Below are 18,414 nucleotides of genomic sequence, written 5' to 3' on the forward strand. Positions count from 1 at the left end.
AATACTTCCTCTTATATGATATTAGATTTGATATTAATCAAAGTAAAATATGGAGAAATTAATTGGTCCACCATCCTCAAAACTTATATGTAAAAACGTCAAACACTCTATTTTTATTTTAATTTCATTAATGATGTTAGACTATGACAGTATAAAAAATTAACATTAGAATAGATTCGAGGAAACAGTCAAAGGAGTTTGCTTACATGGTGCCTGCAACCCGGGTACTGATGTGGGTTTTCTTGTCATCATACAGCTTTGCCAATCCAAAATCTGATATCTTGGGGCAGAGTTCTGCATCAAGCAAAATATTGCTGGCCTTGACATCCCGGTGTACAATTCTTGCCCTTGATTCCTCATGAAGATAAGCTAACCCTCTCGCTGTTCCCAAACATATATTAAAGCGGGTTGGCCAATCAAGATGTAAATCACTTTTCCCTGCAAATAATGCTACCCATTTAGTCAAAAACTTGAAATGAGTCACAAACCTGACTGACAGAACTTCAGAGTTCAAAACCATTTCTAGAAGAGAATAATTTGCATTATGCTTACCTTTCTTTTCTCAACACGCATTTTTCTTTGGTTGCAAAGAAGAGCATGTTTTACAAATGCAAAAATATTTGAATCTTATTATTAATTTGTTTGCTGTTCTTTTGGTTTCCTCTCATCAAAAAATTCAACTCAATACCAACTATGATATTAGGCTCAGCTCAGTCGAGGTTACTATACTCTTCAGGCTCAAATAAAGAAATTTATAAAATCCAGAGTTAACTTTTCTTCTGTCTAATATTTGTTGCAACTACCAGATGTAGCAAAAAAGACTCAGTTATAAATGGAGACATTAAAATACGGTGGAGAAATTTTTTCAAAGGTTCGTAGCAGTGTAAAATGGAAGTAGTTATCTTCATACCAAAGAGAGCACGATCGAGGCTCTTGTTTTCAAGATACTCATAAACTAGGAGCCGTTTATTTTCTTTGATGCAGAATCCATGCAACTTCACGAGGTTGCGATGCTGCACTGCAGATATGGTAGCAATCTCTGCTATAAATTGACTCTTCCCTTGTTGAGATGCTACCATAAGATCCTTCACAGCTACTACCCTCCCATCAAGAAGAGTGCCCTGTAAAATATCAGGAATCAGTATATGAAACTTTTGCATGCTATTTTTGGCAAATCCTAAAATCAGAATCGTTCAACTTTCTCAGTACCATGCAAAGGGAATGTATTCATGAATTACATTATCAAAATGTAAAATTCAATTTACCTTGAAAACAGCTCCAAATCCACCCTCCCCTAGCTTATTTGTAGGATTGAAGTTTTCTGTTGCAGTTCGCAACTCCGCATAACTAAAGGTGTTCGATATGGGGCCTATTTCAAGAAGCTCTGCAAATTCATATAAGATAATTGATAACCATATGAATTCTAGCATAGGATACCATGGAAACTTCATTGCCAATCTTTTCTAATATCATAGGATAATAATTATCAAAGGATTTAGATATAGAGTGAAATAGATTAATATTATCATGTTCATCCTATTTATTAGAAAGTGTCATCCCAAAAACAATGAAGGAAGCCATTTTCTCACATTTTCAAGGAGTATAATTCTAGAGTGCAGAAGCCTTAATATTCCTTTTAAGCAAATATTTGTTTCAAACATCAGGAAGATAGAAATATCATCAAGCAATTATATTATACCTATCTCTTCATTGGAATTAGACCCTCTCCTTTGATGTAAAAAACTGCACATACGAGTATAAAGCATAGAATACCAGCAGTGACTGCAATACCAGCAATTAACCCAGTGTTGCTTGTCTCTGATGGAGGAGGTGGCCTTCTTTCCGAAGCTAAGCAAAATAAATTAGTAAACATTGGTCAGTTGGTGATATTTCTCATATTCAATGAAAATTACAGTCTATCGTTCAAGTGCGATACCTGAAACAAGACTGAGGGCCGAAATGGATGGTCCATAATAACCTTCAAATGGGATGCAGCAAGTACCCTTACCAGCCCAGAGCAGATGAATTTCAAGATAGTTCTTCGACACAGTAGCATTGAATTTTTTCACAATTGCTCTCTGGACCCCACCTGCCTCTTTTGATATGTCAAAGTCCTTCTCTTTAAGTGCTCCCTGTAGGACAAATGAAGACAGGCTAAGATGGATCTTCTTCTGTTGTAAAAATAATCAAATGAAACTAAAACAGTGGAAATCTCATACAAGGTAGGTACAGTGATTATCAAATGAGGATGGTAAGTTTCATGATGTACAACTATTACCTGAATATATATATCAAAAACACGCCTTCCTGTACTCTCCCAAGTTCGTGTGCTCGGATCCTTAAGTAACATTTCTGCGAATTGCAAACTTACAACATAAGGTCCATTCTCGAGACCCAGGCCATAGTATCTAAGTGAACCGGGTGATATCCTTGAAGTTTTGAAAAGCTCTGGGGTGTCAGTGCCATTAACTAGTGATGAGGTATTTGCAATTCTGTCAACATACAGACCCACATTGCTAACAGCCCATTTCTCTGATCTGCTTACATAATATGATGTTGATGCAGTGCCAAGAATTGAATTATCAGACTCATATACCATGCCATCAGGCGTTGTAACCTCTTGTCCACCACACTTGATTGAGACATTGGTATCTGTCATATAAAGCATTAGTCAATGTGGGAACATCTTTTAATTAACTGAAGTGGTGATATATTGGCAAGGAAAGGAAGAATTACTAACATTTGGTGAGGGAAAAAGGACAATTTAGTATTTATGATCAATCAAATGGAACTAAAATTAGTCTCACTGGTTCATAAATAAACAAGACACTTATTCACTGAAGAAGATGAAAGCAGCAACATTATTGCATCTTAAACGCTATCAAGACTCCACTCTTCCCAATTACCACCCTCTTCGAAAACTGTCCTATTTTCTCTCTTAATTATTGCTTTTTCATTGGTGGTGCATTGTTACCATAAGGATAACACCCTCTATCGGAGAAATTTCAATTCAAAAGTACTCAGTGTTTGCTTTTTCAGTGCATAACAAAGGTGAAAGAAAGTCTTGATACTAGGTCTATTGCATTGACATCAACTCTTTCCTTCCGATCTGCTTGCACATTTTCACACCAACATTGAACAGTCACAAGAAAATTGTTTTGAAAATTAAAACCTAGCTCATGATCTCATAAAGATTTGTGTAAAGTGAAGAACAGTAAGAATTGATGCAAATAAATAAATAAATAAAAATCTGAATAACAGTATTCTAATTTGACAGGGATGCTAAATGAGAGCCACTTGATATACATCAAACTATTACATTTGACTTAGTCCTAAAACTATAAACAGAATATTAATAGGGCTAATAAGTTCGTCAATTAGCTGAACTCCCTATCCTGTAATGTATATGTTATTTGGGGTGGGGAGGGAGAGCCTAGAGATTTATCTTCATGTCTTTTGAAAATTAAATGGGGGAACTATTTGAAAATTATAGCATTGGTTTAGAGTTGACAACATTTTAAGAAATTCAATTAGGCAAAAAAATAGTTTTACCATAATTTTTTACACCACTGTTCAGAAAGCAAATATGAGAAGCTATTCAGCAATCCTATCATCACTGTAAATATGAACTTGATCACAATTATAGAAAAATCCATTTGGGTAGAAAGCTTTTGTGGTAAATTTGATAGCACCAATGAGTTCGAATACCAAGTAGACATTATTTAAGAAAAGCAATTTAGGAAGGTAAAAGCTCCACCTCTTTTCTTTTTCCTATTGTGCTGCTACAATAATTTCTTGTAAGTACATGCAGCAGTGGCAGGTGCCAGGTGGTAGAGTTGGAAAACTAATAAAAGCATAATCAATTAAAATTCTAACATCAAAATTTCATACTAAAGTTATTAGATAATGGTTAGCATGCTAAGATTCCTAATGATGTTTTGTATTTCTATTCAAATTAATGCCACAATTGTTGAACCATATCAGTAACACTGGAAGTTGGCTTTTGTGGTATGGGTTAATTTCACTTACTTCCCTTGAAGTTTTGGCTAAATACAGCTAGCCCCATTGGTTTAAAATTTTGTCAAATGCCTTCCTTATTTTAAATTAAAGGGTAATTGAGTGAAAATAACAAAAAAAAAAAAAAAGGTTAGAGAAGGTATTTGATGAAATTTCAAAACAATGGAGATTGAGTATGTTTAGCCAAAACCTCAGAGGAGGTGAGTGAAATTAACCTTTTATAGTATCTCTTTTTGTTTATAAGGACTTGAATTAAATAAACAAATAAAGGATAAAAAAAGAAATTTGTAATAGAATAAAGTGGCTTACAGCGTGGAGTGTTGCATGGAAAGTTCCTCTGAAGACAGTTCAGTCCTTCAAAAATACTGCAAGCACAAATTAATGAATACTGTACATCTCATGGGGAATGCATTCCACAGCAAGTAAAACCACTTTGCTTCTTTTGTATGCTAGCTCCTGTGAATGGCTTGCTTTTAAATAGATTAGAACCACTACTACTTACCTGTTGTTTGTGTTGTCAAATACAAAGTTATTGGCCACTAAATTCCTGCATAAAATTTATGGAAAGAAAAATGAGAGAAGTCAATACATGAAACTGGCAGGAGCATTAGTGTTTGATATAAAAAAATGGCAGGATTAAAGAAAAGAAACATAAGGGAAGTGTCAATGCCTAAACTGTTTTTGGATATAAGTTTACACACCGATGAATCCAAAATGAAGAGAAATGATAAAATAAAATTTACTTGCTAGGTAGGTCAAAACTTTTCAAAAAATCAAATGAAAAATGGTCAAAAGAATCCATCGTCATCAAGGACAAGATTTGAAATTCAAATCTTAAATTTAAGTTTTCCAATAAAATTGGGAATTGCATAATTATTATTATTTTTTTAATTCAATAAGGGATTTAATAGCGAAAGGGATTTAAGAAAATTTCTCAGTCTAAGAGGAGATCGAAGCCACTATCAATGGTGAAGTCCTATCATAAAAATACTCAATCTTATGCTTTGAACTGCAATCTTCATCTTTCCTAATCATGCTCTAAGAATGTTTTTAATTCCTGAACCAATGGCAAAAATAATTATAAGACACTCAAAAATTTCTGCCTCAGGGCCAGCTCCTTAGCTCCTATTAGGAGATTGTGAGGTCCAATCAGAAAATAACGATTATTACAACATCAAGAACCTACACAACAAATATAAGAACAAGAAGAAGATGCAAAAGGTATCAACAGATACTTCTCAAACATTAAACCACCAAAAAAATCAATTAATGCAAAGTATCTGAAATGGAAATTGGAGATTTTCTTCATCCAAAATTTTTGGTCCAGTACATGTTGAAAAAAAAATGAAAAGAAACAGGGCTCTATTTAAGCTGCTCGGAGCAATGTGTATGAACTAGAAAATTAAGATGAAATAAAGCATGAATCATGACTCAAGGGGCATACAATTGTAAAGTTGGATCAATCCATGTAGGAAAACCTCCTGATATCTCATTGTATGACAAATCTCTGCATGCAAAAACATATTAACAGTTAGCAGGTACACAATACACAATAAAACCATGATATTAAAGAAATCTGACAAGATTGTATAACTTCTGCAAAATGGATGATTACAACATGCTGTGGACAAGTTAGAAAGTTTGGCCCAATGAAATCTGCATCAGTTCATAATTTTTAACAAAGCCAGAAAGGTTAGAAGTTCTATCTAAGGCATTCTTGAGAATAAATTTCAACATCCAATGGTAACAGCATCAGTTTCTTTCTCCAAATCTTTTTGGAAAAAAAAATAGTAATTCCAGATTTAACCCATTAAAGAACAAAAAGAAGGTTAGATGGGATGGTGAGGAGGACGGGAGATTTGGATGGGGTGATTGGAGGGCATGGGCATGCATACATACACACAGACACATAAAAACACAAATGCAAAGAAATTTTTTGTTAACTGTGAAAGTACTGGCCATAAAATCCCAATAGATCAATCCAAATAGGACAAGAGTTTACATGGTTTGAAGCTTATCACTTTTTTTGTCAGGAAGAGAACCATAGAAGCTATTGTTTCCAAGAAACCTGAACATTGAAATAATAGTAGAAGAGAAACCAGAAAATGATGTTGGTTAGTAGCATAGGAAAGATCTTCAAGAAAAAGAGGAAAGGGCTTATTTGATCCTTACAAGGCAGTGAGATTGTTCATGTTGAACAAAGCATTTGGAATTCCTCCTGTTAAGTTGTTGAAACTCAAATCCCTGCAAAAATAAATAAAAGAACAAAGAAATAGATAAAATAAAAGAAAATTAGGTTAATTTATGTTGGCATTTCAGTGTTAAATGTCAAAAAGAACTTACAGTGTTTCTAAACTGCGGTATTTTTCAATGTCAGATGGAATACCACCAGAGATCAATGCATTCCTTAGAACTCTAAGCAAGAATATCAGGATGGACTTAAGTCAATTAATGAACATATTTGAAGAAGCTCAACACATCTGTAAGGAACAGAGGACTGCTTACAAGTCTGTTAAATTCTTCATATCCTTGATGAAATCAAGAGATGAGCTCACATTGGCAAGATCACTTATTCTCCTACATAATTATTCATAAACATTAGTCAAACAAGCTATACATGCATGCACATATACATGTACTGACATATATATGTATACATATATGTGTATACATACATACATACATACATACATACATATATATATATATATATATATATAGAGAGAGAGGAGAGAGAGAGAGAGAGAGAGAGAGATCCAAATTAAGAATTTTGAAATGACTATATGAAGAAAACTCACAGAGATTCCATTGAGATCAATTGAGAGAAAGTGGATGGTATTGGACCTTCAAAAGAGTTCCCTTGAATTCTCCTACAAGTGCATTTGAGAAAGTTACCATTTAAAAATCATATCTCTACTAGGCATAATTGTTTGAGAATATGATAAACTCTATAGAGGACAATGATAAAATATGACTTATCATCTAAAACAAGCCTGCTTTTTAAGGTAAATCCATTTTGTTTTCTTTTAACTTACAGTCGTTTGAGCTTTGTCCAGTTCCCTATGAATCTGGTATCTTTCCTGTGAGTGGAGTGTCTGATAAAAACCTGAAAGAAAGGGGAGAATTGTACTAAGCAAGGGAAACACAAAATTCATCAGTAAAGAAGAATAATGCTTAAATAAATATAAAGTGTCATTACTGATTTCTTACATTTCTCGCATGTTTTTAAGTTTAACAAACGTTAAGGGGATCTCACCACCCACTCCACTGCTGTCTATGAAACTGTTGAATTGACAAACTTACTTTCTTTAACTTGAAAGCACAGTAAAGTTAAATAATCTACTGCTATAACACAAGCACACAAATGCAAACACAAAAATTATTAAAAAGATAAAAAGAAAAAGAAAGAAAAACTTGCATCAGCTCAAGTTTGGGTAGATTTCCAAGTTCTGGAGGGAGAGTTCCAGAGAAGTTATTTGAACCAATAGCCCTGCATGGAATAAATCAAAAGGCATTTACCCCAAAATCATCAGGATCAAAATAGGATTTGCAAGTTATATGTTAACTAGGTGTACCATTCATTTTATTAAAAAATATATATTATTTTAACTGTTTCTAACAAGTCTCCTTTTAAACTTAATAATGCATCTATATTTTAGTCTCATCTCTAAAGGAGAGAGGGAGAGGGAGGGGGGGAGAGAGAGAGAGAGATCTTCAAGATTATCATAAACAGAACATGATTTTTAGTTTTCTTATGGATGTTGGTCAGAAGGGTTCATCTGTTTAACAGAAAGGTTAATCTGTTTAATTATATTTGCTCTACATCTGTTAGGGTTCATCACTACTACTTATCATGAGCACATATTCAATAATCATTGACAATGTGACAAGAATGAGTTGAGCACCATTTCTAATAAGCAAACTACCCACTACAAAGAATATAATTTCCACATGGAATGGAAGGATTATCAGTGATTCAAGCCAAATATATGAAGGGCACTCAAACTATTTATGCAAAATTTAGAAGATATTTCATTAATGTATCAAAAAGTAAATTCTCCATGAACAGAGTGTTTATACAGTAAACCTAAACAAACGGAAAAAACCCAGTGCCCCTTTGGAATTATTATGATGACATCCATTTTGCTTCAAAATGAACTTGGAAATGATGATCATATTAGTTTGTATACATTCCAACACACGCTGATGTATATGCCAAATTTCTACTTGCTTGGCTAAAGCAACTGATTCCAACCAAAAGCGATTGCCTCTCTGTCTAACCACCTAACAGGCAAGCAAAGAAGGAGAAAAATAGGAATGAGAGCTCCATTTCTCATTTCTTCTCCAGCTAAGGGTTTAATCAGTAGTAATCTAAATATAGTTACTAGATAAATCTCAAAAATGGCACTACCACCAACTTGATCCTGTCACTGCTACATAATAATTCCCTTCTCTCATTTCACACCACCACCTTCAGGGCAACAGCACTGGTACCATTACCACCTCAACGTCAAATTTCAAACTCACACCAGTACTGCAATGTTTTCCACATGCAAGTATGCAATGCATGCACTTCATCATATAGTAAATTAAAAGCAATTAGTAAATCTTATACAAGTTAGAAAACTTTATCAGAAGGGAAACAATTTTTTCAGCTTGCCTTTTATTTTTCTTTGTGGCAGTTGAGGGTGACAAATAATGAGAGAAGAAAATAATGAAGAAAAAAATACAAGAAGAGATAGAGGTTTTATCTAAGGCCTAAGTTGGTGCTTAAGGAAAAAAAATCTATGAAACTTGTTTGTCATATCTCCACCATCAATCTTCTTGACTGGCCATACCAAATGAGTTAAAGGTTTACTTTTTCTCCTTGAGTTCTCCACTTGTTTCACACCCCAAACAAATAGATGTGTTGCACACACTCACTTGAATAGTTTAATACAAATAAGTTCCATTTGGGTTGATCCTACTTGATCAATGCTAATCAGAACTCCAAGGCATTAGCCTAACTTCTAGTGTTATAAGTTCATTTTCTTAGAGATAAATGTTCTAGTAGTTTTCTTTCATTTGCACAAAGACAGAGCAAATGAGTTTTCATTGCAAGAAGGACTTACAACATTAGTAGCTCTTTAAGATTTCCAAGCTCCTTAGGAATGGTCCCGGATAATGCATTGTGGCCAACGTCACTATTCAGATAAATACAACATAAGGCATTCAGAGCACAAAGAAAGAAATATTAGAAGACATTATAATTAAATATCATATAAAAAGGAAAAGGATTGAAATGTTCATAGAAACTATGTTCATAAAATACGTAGATCCATGTGTTAATATGTTTAACATGTACATAACAAAAACAATACAAAAAGATTCTTGTAATCTGGACTGGCAATATTTGCAAAATAGCATTTGAATTTCACTGGAAATGATGGTTTTTTCAAGAAAGAACTTACAATTTAACAGAAGGTCCTCCCTAAAAAGGGCAAAGTTATGATTTTGTTTTTAGAGGTCCTCACATTTAACCATTGGATTCTCTATCAAGATTTTATAAATTGCACCAAGTGATGACGTCTCCATGTTAAAAACTTATGAACAACCACAGGAAGAAAAGGTTGCATAAATAAGATGATGTTTCATATGAAATAAATTGCAGGCTTCTACAGTAAGAACTGGGCTCTTTGGTATGTCTAAACTAATAATATGAAACAATTATGAAAACAAGCAGAAGTAATAGCCACTGTGGAATAAGAAAAAGAGATTGAAACTAACAGGTCATAAAAGATTAGAAGAAATGACACACAAGCTTTGTAAGAAAAAATGGTGAAAATAATTGGTGTCTAACAGAACTCCATTAGATGTTTCAGTGTCAATAGAAAATACCAAAGTTTTCAATTATTATCATTAAGCAATCCACTTCTTTTGCTCCCAACTGAACTAAGGATGACAATTTTTTTTCTGGTTAAAGAACTGGGGAGACTTGGGGGGCCAAGTTTCCCTTTTTTCTAATGAACAGCCTATTCTATAATATGAAAAGAAAATTAAAAGAGCGTTGGATGCTGCCAAATATCAACAATTGAGTAAGAATACTTACATGAACTGCATTCGAGATAAATTTGCAATAAATGAAGGCAAAGGCCCAGTGAAGTAATTTTTATCAAGCCTCCTGCAAAAAGTTTAGGAAAACAAATTAACTAAAAAATTCCATTTTTACATCCAAAATGACCCACCTTAAATGGGAAATTTGTTCATTTTTTTTACACACTAACTTTAATGGAGACAGAGAAAGACTGAGAAGATTCTTACAAATCACTAAGAAAAGTTAGTGCTGTGAGCTCCTTTGGAATTAATCCCGTTTTGTTCAAATTTAGTACTTTCCTGGAAGAAAAAGTAATAAACAACGAAATTAGTTAGAGTGCACATTTGCAGTTTGAACTTTTTCCAACTAAAGGTTTGTGCATTCTTTAAAGGACCTTACAATTGTGTTAGAATGCTATACTACGTACTAACAACTATAAAAACTTGCTTTAATGATTTTAGCATCTAATGTGAACTAAAGAAATCCTCTCAAATATTGTCTGATGCGTAATTCTGAAATTAATTAAAAAATAATAATAATGTTGAAATAAAAAATAGTAGATTCATTAAATTAAGTTGTATATAGCTAATTGAATATACTTTTGTTTTAAAGGAATATTCATCAACTACTTGTTTGCACTTTTTCTTAAAACAAGAAGAAATGCCATTGCCAAATTTTAGAGAAAAAAAGGTGAAAATACAACCATCCTTTGAAAAAACAAAAAAAAATATTCAAAATTTTAATTTTAAAAATAAAAGTGTATTTCACCATTGAAATTTTCTAATATTCAAGTCGTAGTTGAAGAAACTTCAAAAAAAGGTAAATTCATTACTAGGTTAATAAAATAGAAGACAATCTCAAAACTATAATTTGATTTTTCAATCCTTCAAGATCTAGTGCCATGTTGGTTAATGATTTTTAGAAATATTCTAAATTTCATGGAAATGCTTTTATCACAAATTGCTTCATTCAACTACTAGAAAGGACTCAAATTTTATACAAGCCAATTCTTATCAATGTTTTAATGTCAAAGATTGCAAAAGAGAAAACGTGTAAAGAAATATTGTTGCAATAAAAAAATACACGAAGAATCTTACATTTGGAAAATTCTAAAATATTTATTCAACTTTAAACTATCCGTTCTTTTATTAATTATGTGAATAAAGTTGGAAAAAGAATTAAGAAAAATCTAATGAGTTCAAACTTATTAGTACTCTCCTTTAATTTTTCCTCACCTAGTCTTTTTCCCCCCCTATATTTCCTTCCTCTTACAAGTTCTAAGATCTATACTAGAAGAAGAGGAAAAAAGATAAACAAATATAATTAGAGTCTATCTCATAAAATTCATAAGTATTCTAAAAGAGAAATGATGAATATAACACCTTTTCACCAAAAAATTTTTATACCTTTAGTAACAGGAGATTGAGAAACATTTATTTTTAATCATTCTTACTTCCTTTTTCTACCTTCCATGAATGTATATCTAATTTATCAAATAGTAAGAAAAAAAATGAAAGCATTATACTTTTCTATCTCCACTATTGCTTTTTTTTTTTTCCACCTCCAGTAGCCGATGATTGGGGATGAAAAAAGTGAAAAAAAAAATAAAAGAAATATAAATAATTTTCTTTCTCCAATCACTCAATTCCACATCAACAAAGTAATACAAAGATCATGGAACATATATGAAGAGTATCATTTCCAAAAAAATAACATAAACTATGAAATATGGCAATTTTGAGCTTTTGAATCAGTACCAACAAACCAACTTCCAGCCATTTATATTTGGTAAAATTTCAATTTCATATCCTTAAAAGGAAAAATAAATTAAAAAATAAAATAAATAAAATAAAATGAAAAGAGTAACAACAACATGAATTAGGGACCCGGAAACCAAGAGAAAGAGGAAAGTGGATACGTACAGATGTGTGATATGACAGGTGGTATTGTCATTGAAAGTGCAATTACATTTGATAGCTTGTTTATAATAAATATCATCGTATTGACTCTGCGTAATAGGAGGTCCACTGCATGGATCCCCACTCATGTTCCAAAATTCTGTTGAGGTCATGTTCCATTTCTTGAACAGAAAATTCAATGTTTCCACTGTCACACCAATCACAACTCCCATGAATAAATATCCCCACTCAGTTTGTTAAGCTTCAAATTATATACACTCCTATTAAAAATTCTTTTAAAAGCTAGACTTGTATATTAGTTTTTATATTTACACCTTTTAAAATTTAAATAGAAAGTAAACCACATTTTTTTTTGGGAGAATTACCCAATAGGGTAGGCTGGATGGAATAATTAATAGAAAGACTCACTCATCTCAAAGAGTTTTAGAGGACAATTTTACCATTGAATATGTTTTCTATATTATTTATGAATAAATTTAAGATTGTCAATGATATGGGGCCTATATATGATGATAAGTACAGATAATTAATAGTACATTTCCTAGGCCCGAAAAAATTGTTGTTCACTTTTGAACAATCAAGTGACTGTTTAAAAATTTGCGATTTTTTTTTTCAAAAAAATTGAGATTTTTTAAAAAATTAACCTTGTAAAAAAATAATTTTCAATATCTCATAAATAAAAATCATATCTTAAGGTTATTATATCGCTATATATATGAAACATACAATTAAAACTTTGTTACCATAATAGAATGGATAATTATTTTTTACGAGCACTTATCAATTGAATAATATATAAATATTCAATTGAGTAACACAACTATTAAATGGAATAACTCACAATTATTCATTAGATAATATAGCACATGAAAAAATTAAACAAAAATAAATGAAATTATGTTATAATATATTGTAATGATAATTTATTTGTATTGTAAGTATAATGCATTTATCCCATACCTATATTTTATTATAAAAGTAATAATTCTAAAAATGTTTATGCATACCCTATTAATATTAGCACATCGTATTAATATATTAACAACATTCATCCAATGCATTGAAATATATATATATATATAACTACTAGTCTCGTGAATTCAAATTAGTATTTTATTTTATTTCAAAAATTATTTATAATACTCATATGTTGTGAAATATGGTATGATAATACAAAATTATCATTTTTATAAAAAATTTCAAAATTTTCCTAATTAAGTTTTATTGTAATGTAAGTGTATTTATATTGTAATTATAACATATTTTTGTTATACCTATATTTTATAATAAAAGTAATAATCTTGAATATCATTTTTTATACCTCATTAATGTTCAACATATCAAATGTATTAACATCATCCACTCGACGCATTGAAAAAAAAATAATATATGAAAATTAAGAAGAAAAAAAAGCACTATGCAAAGGAAAAAAAAAATCATATAAATTTTTAAAAATTATTTTATTATAAAAAAATAAAAAAATAATTAAACATTCTCTATCATTTTCTTATTCTTTTTAGATAATCTCAATGAAAAAATAAACATTTTATCTTTCTTGAATTTAATACAAAAACATAATTTATCAATTTAAAATTAATATATATATATATATATATATATATATATATATATATATATATATATATATATATATATATTTGAACAAATCATCATTTTTATTATATAATTATAAAACTTATTTTTTTCTTAATAAAATTAAAAATTAGAATAAAAATAAAAAATGTAAAAAAAAACAATAAATGATATTTTGAAAATATTTTTTAGAAGCATTTTTGTTTTAAATAGTAAATTTAAATAACAAATCATATTATCATTATATATAATAATTGTAAGGGTTAAACCCAGAATTTTGATTTAAAATTTAAATGTCAATAATTATAATAAATGTAGGGCCCATGTACCATAAATGTCTTGACAAATCAAAAAGTGCTTTAAATGCTTTGAATTTTAAAAGTTTTAGTTGAAGGGCAGTTTTGGTATTTAAGCCTATTAAAGTCCTCCCCAAGAATTATTAGAAAAGGCCACCCTTTCCAGTAATTATTCGAGCCCAACCCATCCTATTGGGTAAATCTCCCTTTTTTTTCTCAGCTTTGGATTAGAATTTGTTAAGACATTAGACATGTTATAATTACAAAGGTAAGTCCTAACAGTTTAAGCTTTTAGGTAAGTTAGTAACTCAACATAATATCAAGGCCCTTGTTAAGTGGATGCCTAAGAGTTTATTTTCTTAAAATTCAAATCAAAGTTTGGATCTCAACGAATTGTTTGATACAAAAATTACTTACTTTTTTTCTTATATTTTAATAATATATGAGGAAAATCTCATTTAATTACAACACATATACTTGTGTATATTCAATCCCAAGTTTAGATTGAATTTCTATTTCAAAAACATATTGGAACCGTAATAAATGACAATTGAAAAGAGTTCTCATCAAATGAAGGAATCCTCTTTTAACCTCAAGTGATATGTTTTAAGCATGTCACATCATGGATGTATTACCTCAATTGAAATCCTCTCCAATATTATTTGGAAGAAATATGATTATATATATAGGTAAGTGAAAATTATATAAAAACTCCAAAAGGAGCACACCAATGTACACCTGGTGTATACCATTATCGCCAAATAGTACCAAAAAGGATAGAGAAAACAAAAACTTTCTCCCTCTATTCGACCTTAACCAATCAATAAAATCAACTAAGGACATAGAAGTATGTTCTATAAACAAGTTTGTCCAAGATAATAAAGACATAGAAGAAATATGATAATTAAATGCTATATTACATACTTTTATGACACAATGATAAGTATTACATTATTATTACCTAGAAATGTATTCTCTTTCCATAAAATAAAGTAATAAAATAATATGCCATTATTTTACCATATATCACATAAATAAACTAATAATATTTCTATATATTATCATTTTGAGGCAATATTACTTTCTTTTTTTCATTGAAATAATTACTTCACTGGTTATGAACACAATTACTTCATCTTAACAATGCAATTAATTAATTGAGATTCTAAATTGGATTCTCTAGTATATCACTATAGGTTAATTATTTTCATTATTTGATGTTCTAGTATTCTTCCACAACTAATACATAATACCAATGATATCCCACAAGGCTTGTTCTCACATGCTATCTAAAAATTATGGGACTTGAATTTCACATACCCACATAACAAATTTCAATTAAGACGAAAGGCAAAAGATGCAGGGATTGCAGAAGAAATGAAAGAGTGAAGTTTGAATGAGACACCACCTCAATCCCAAAAGCAAGTAGTATTGATCCATGTTTCTATACACAGTGTGTACAAAGAAAGCAGAAAACAGAGATAGTAGAGGAAGGGATACCTTCAGATGGGTCGAGAGTAGCATTTTGAGCCGGGGATTTCTGAAACAAGAGGAGCAGGAAGAAGGAGAAGGCACACAACTTCATTCTATAATTCATCTTCTTCTGTGATGTGTGGTTCTAATTTCTAAATGATACGCATTGTCGACTAGTATAAATAAAAAGTGGGTGTTCCCACTTCCCTCTTCCCACCTAAAGATTGTGGATAGAAAGATCTGAATTTGACACTCTTGACCTCTTCGCCTACTTGGAGAGGATTAGGACTAGGTGATGTGGTAATGGTGACAGGAGCACAGCAAAGCCATTGATATAGTCTACACGACTTGATAGAGAAGAGGCCACCCGGAAAATTAAACTGAGGAAAGGGAGATGGAGATAAAGACTGGTTGTGGAATGTGGTGGCTTGGCTCTTGGCTTTTGGCTGTGGCTTTTTAGTTTTTATATCACAACTACTTAAAAATAAAAATAAAAATAATTGGTTAAAAGCATTAAATACTCTTCAAATTTATAAATTTATCCATTCCCAAGTTTTTATTTGAAAAATAACCTATTTTTGACATAAATATCATTAATTATTTTAAGTATTTATAATGTGTTTTAAAAGAAGGGTTATTTGATTAAAAGATTTATATATAAATTTAACCCTACATGTAAATAAAGTGAAACCCAATTTTTAAAATTGAACCCTTTTTCCTTTTTTTGTCTCGTTTTAACAAAAATGTTTTTGTTCTTTCCTTGTAAAAACAACTTTTTGTTTAAAAACCTACATGTAAATATTTGAAATGGTAAAATGTATTTATGTAAAAAAATGTGTTACTTTTAAAAAAAAATGTTAAATTCACAATTTGGGAATTATTTCATCATTTTTAAACAAATATTTCTTAAAAAGAGAATGTTATTTTTACAAGAAAACAATTAAGACATTTTTATTAAAATGAGACTAAAAAAGATTAAGGATTAGATTTTTAAAACTGATTTCCAATTACCCTTTTAATCAAATAACACTTAAAAAAATACTATTGGAAGTCTTTTTATTGGTTGGGTGGCAAAGGGTTTTTCCCTTTCTCCTTTGTCTTTTTTCTATATTTTAAATAAATTATAACTACTTTAATAATGAAGCCCCATCTAGTTTTTAACTTGTCAAAAATTAATATTCAAAATCAAATTATAAAAAGGAGTTTTTAATATTACTCTATTTTTTTTAGCATTTTACTAAAAAAAAAAATTTGTTTTCGAACTTTAAATTATTTTTTTTACTTTTTATAACTTATTATAAATTGTCTGAATAAAAAAAGACAAGATGTTTAATTTTTTTTAAATAAAAAAATAACATATTAATTTTTTTTTACTTTTTAATAGAAATAAAATATTATAAGAACAAATAATTTAATATTTAATATTATTAATCATTATTTAGTTTTAAGTTCTATATTAAATTTTATATTTTCTTTCTTTCTTTTTACTTTTTTGGGCTGGTAATTGTGTATATTGAATATCGGACCTATCCACTGTGAGAAGTCCAAGTTGCTTTTCTCTCAGTCCAGTGAGGGTTTGCTTCCCAAGTGTTCGTGAACGGCTTGGTTGCTTCTTTCTCAATTCAAGCTCCAAGTTTCGTATTAGTAAACCAATCTCTCGCTCACTCACTCGGGCAACGGCTTTCACAAATAGAAAGAAAGAAAGATCTTTTCCGGGTCACCCCCTTCCCTTGGAAGAGAAAATCCAGTAAATGAAAGGACTAAAATTGTGGGATGGCAAGTGCATTGACTATAAATCAAATGACCCATTACCATATTGACTTTTATTTTAGAAATGGACACAGTCGAGGCAGATAATTCTACCACGTGAACCTTTAGAACTCCCCACTAGGAAAATAAACAAAAAGAAGATATCTTAGATATTATCATAAAGTTTCAATAAAGTTGTCACAAAAGATTCCTTAGCAAGTTGCATTTGATTAGATTACTATATAGTTTTATAACTAAAATTTAATACATTTCTAATAGTCAATTACATTGAATATCGAAGATCATAACTTGGTTTAAATGAGATATAACGTAGCCATATTTCAATTAATTAAAAAAAAAATGATCATGATTGGAAGATGTCACAAGTATGTTATTTCATTTTAAATAAATTAATTAATATTTTATTAATTTTACGAAGGGTGAGTTAGGAGCTAAAACTAAGTCAAAAGACATAATCAATAACAATAAGTGAATATTCATTACTACCTCATATAATTTTATATTTTAGAATTTATATTAAAATTATTTTTTGAAACACAAATTTAATATATTATAATAATATTGGAATTATTGGTCTTTTAAAAAATAATTTTTATTAATATTTTTTAAAATGTCATAAATTAAAAGTAATTTTTAACTATCATATATTTTGAATTATTTCTACCACTACCATTTTTTTTTATAAATATTTTATTAAAAAATCTATGTATATATATAAAAATAATAATAATGAAGGGTTAAATTTTAAATTTTGAGTTTTTAATAACCCTTTTAAACAAATAATCCAAAAGGGAAAAGGGGATGTCAGTTTTTCATTATCTGTTTTTTTTTTTTTTTTTGTGTGGTTGTGGCCTTCTTCCACAATGGATGACTCGTGCAACAAGGGTTCTTTTCATGGCCACATCTCCTTTTGCAAGAAGGGTTCTTTTGAGGACCACATCTTCTTTTGTTCTAAACTTTATGGAAAAATCCATGGTGTAAAAATAACAATTTTAATATTATTAAATTTTAGTTAAGTATAAATATAATTTCTTAATTTAAAATATCTTTTTTTTTTTATTTTAAGTCTTATCTAAGAGGATTTTCAAATATATGTTTTTTAAAAATTTGAATATAATTTTGGACTTTTTTTTTCTTTTACAGTGATTTACTCTTATTTAAAACAAAAATGGATGGACCAATTTTTTCCCTTTAAATTTTTGTTGAAGTTATAATTTTAAAAAATGCAATCTTTGTGAAGTTTTGGCACTAAATAGACCTCTAAGAAAAAATA

The 18,414-nt window shown here is 30.0% G+C and overlaps 1 pseudogene; it reads right to left on the reverse strand.

Moving 5' to 3' along the window:
* Window positions 1-202: 202 nt before the first annotated feature.
* Window positions 203-15,668, reverse strand: LOC117923042 (annotated as a pseudogene).
* Window positions 15,669-18,414: the final 2,746 nt, after the last annotated feature.

This window comes from Vitis riparia, chromosome 10, assembly GCF_004353265.1.
Source record: "Vitis riparia cultivar Riparia Gloire de Montpellier isolate 1030 chromosome 10, EGFV_Vit.rip_1.0, whole genome shotgun sequence".
Taxonomy (NCBI): domain Eukaryota; kingdom Viridiplantae; phylum Streptophyta; class Magnoliopsida; order Vitales; family Vitaceae; genus Vitis; species Vitis riparia.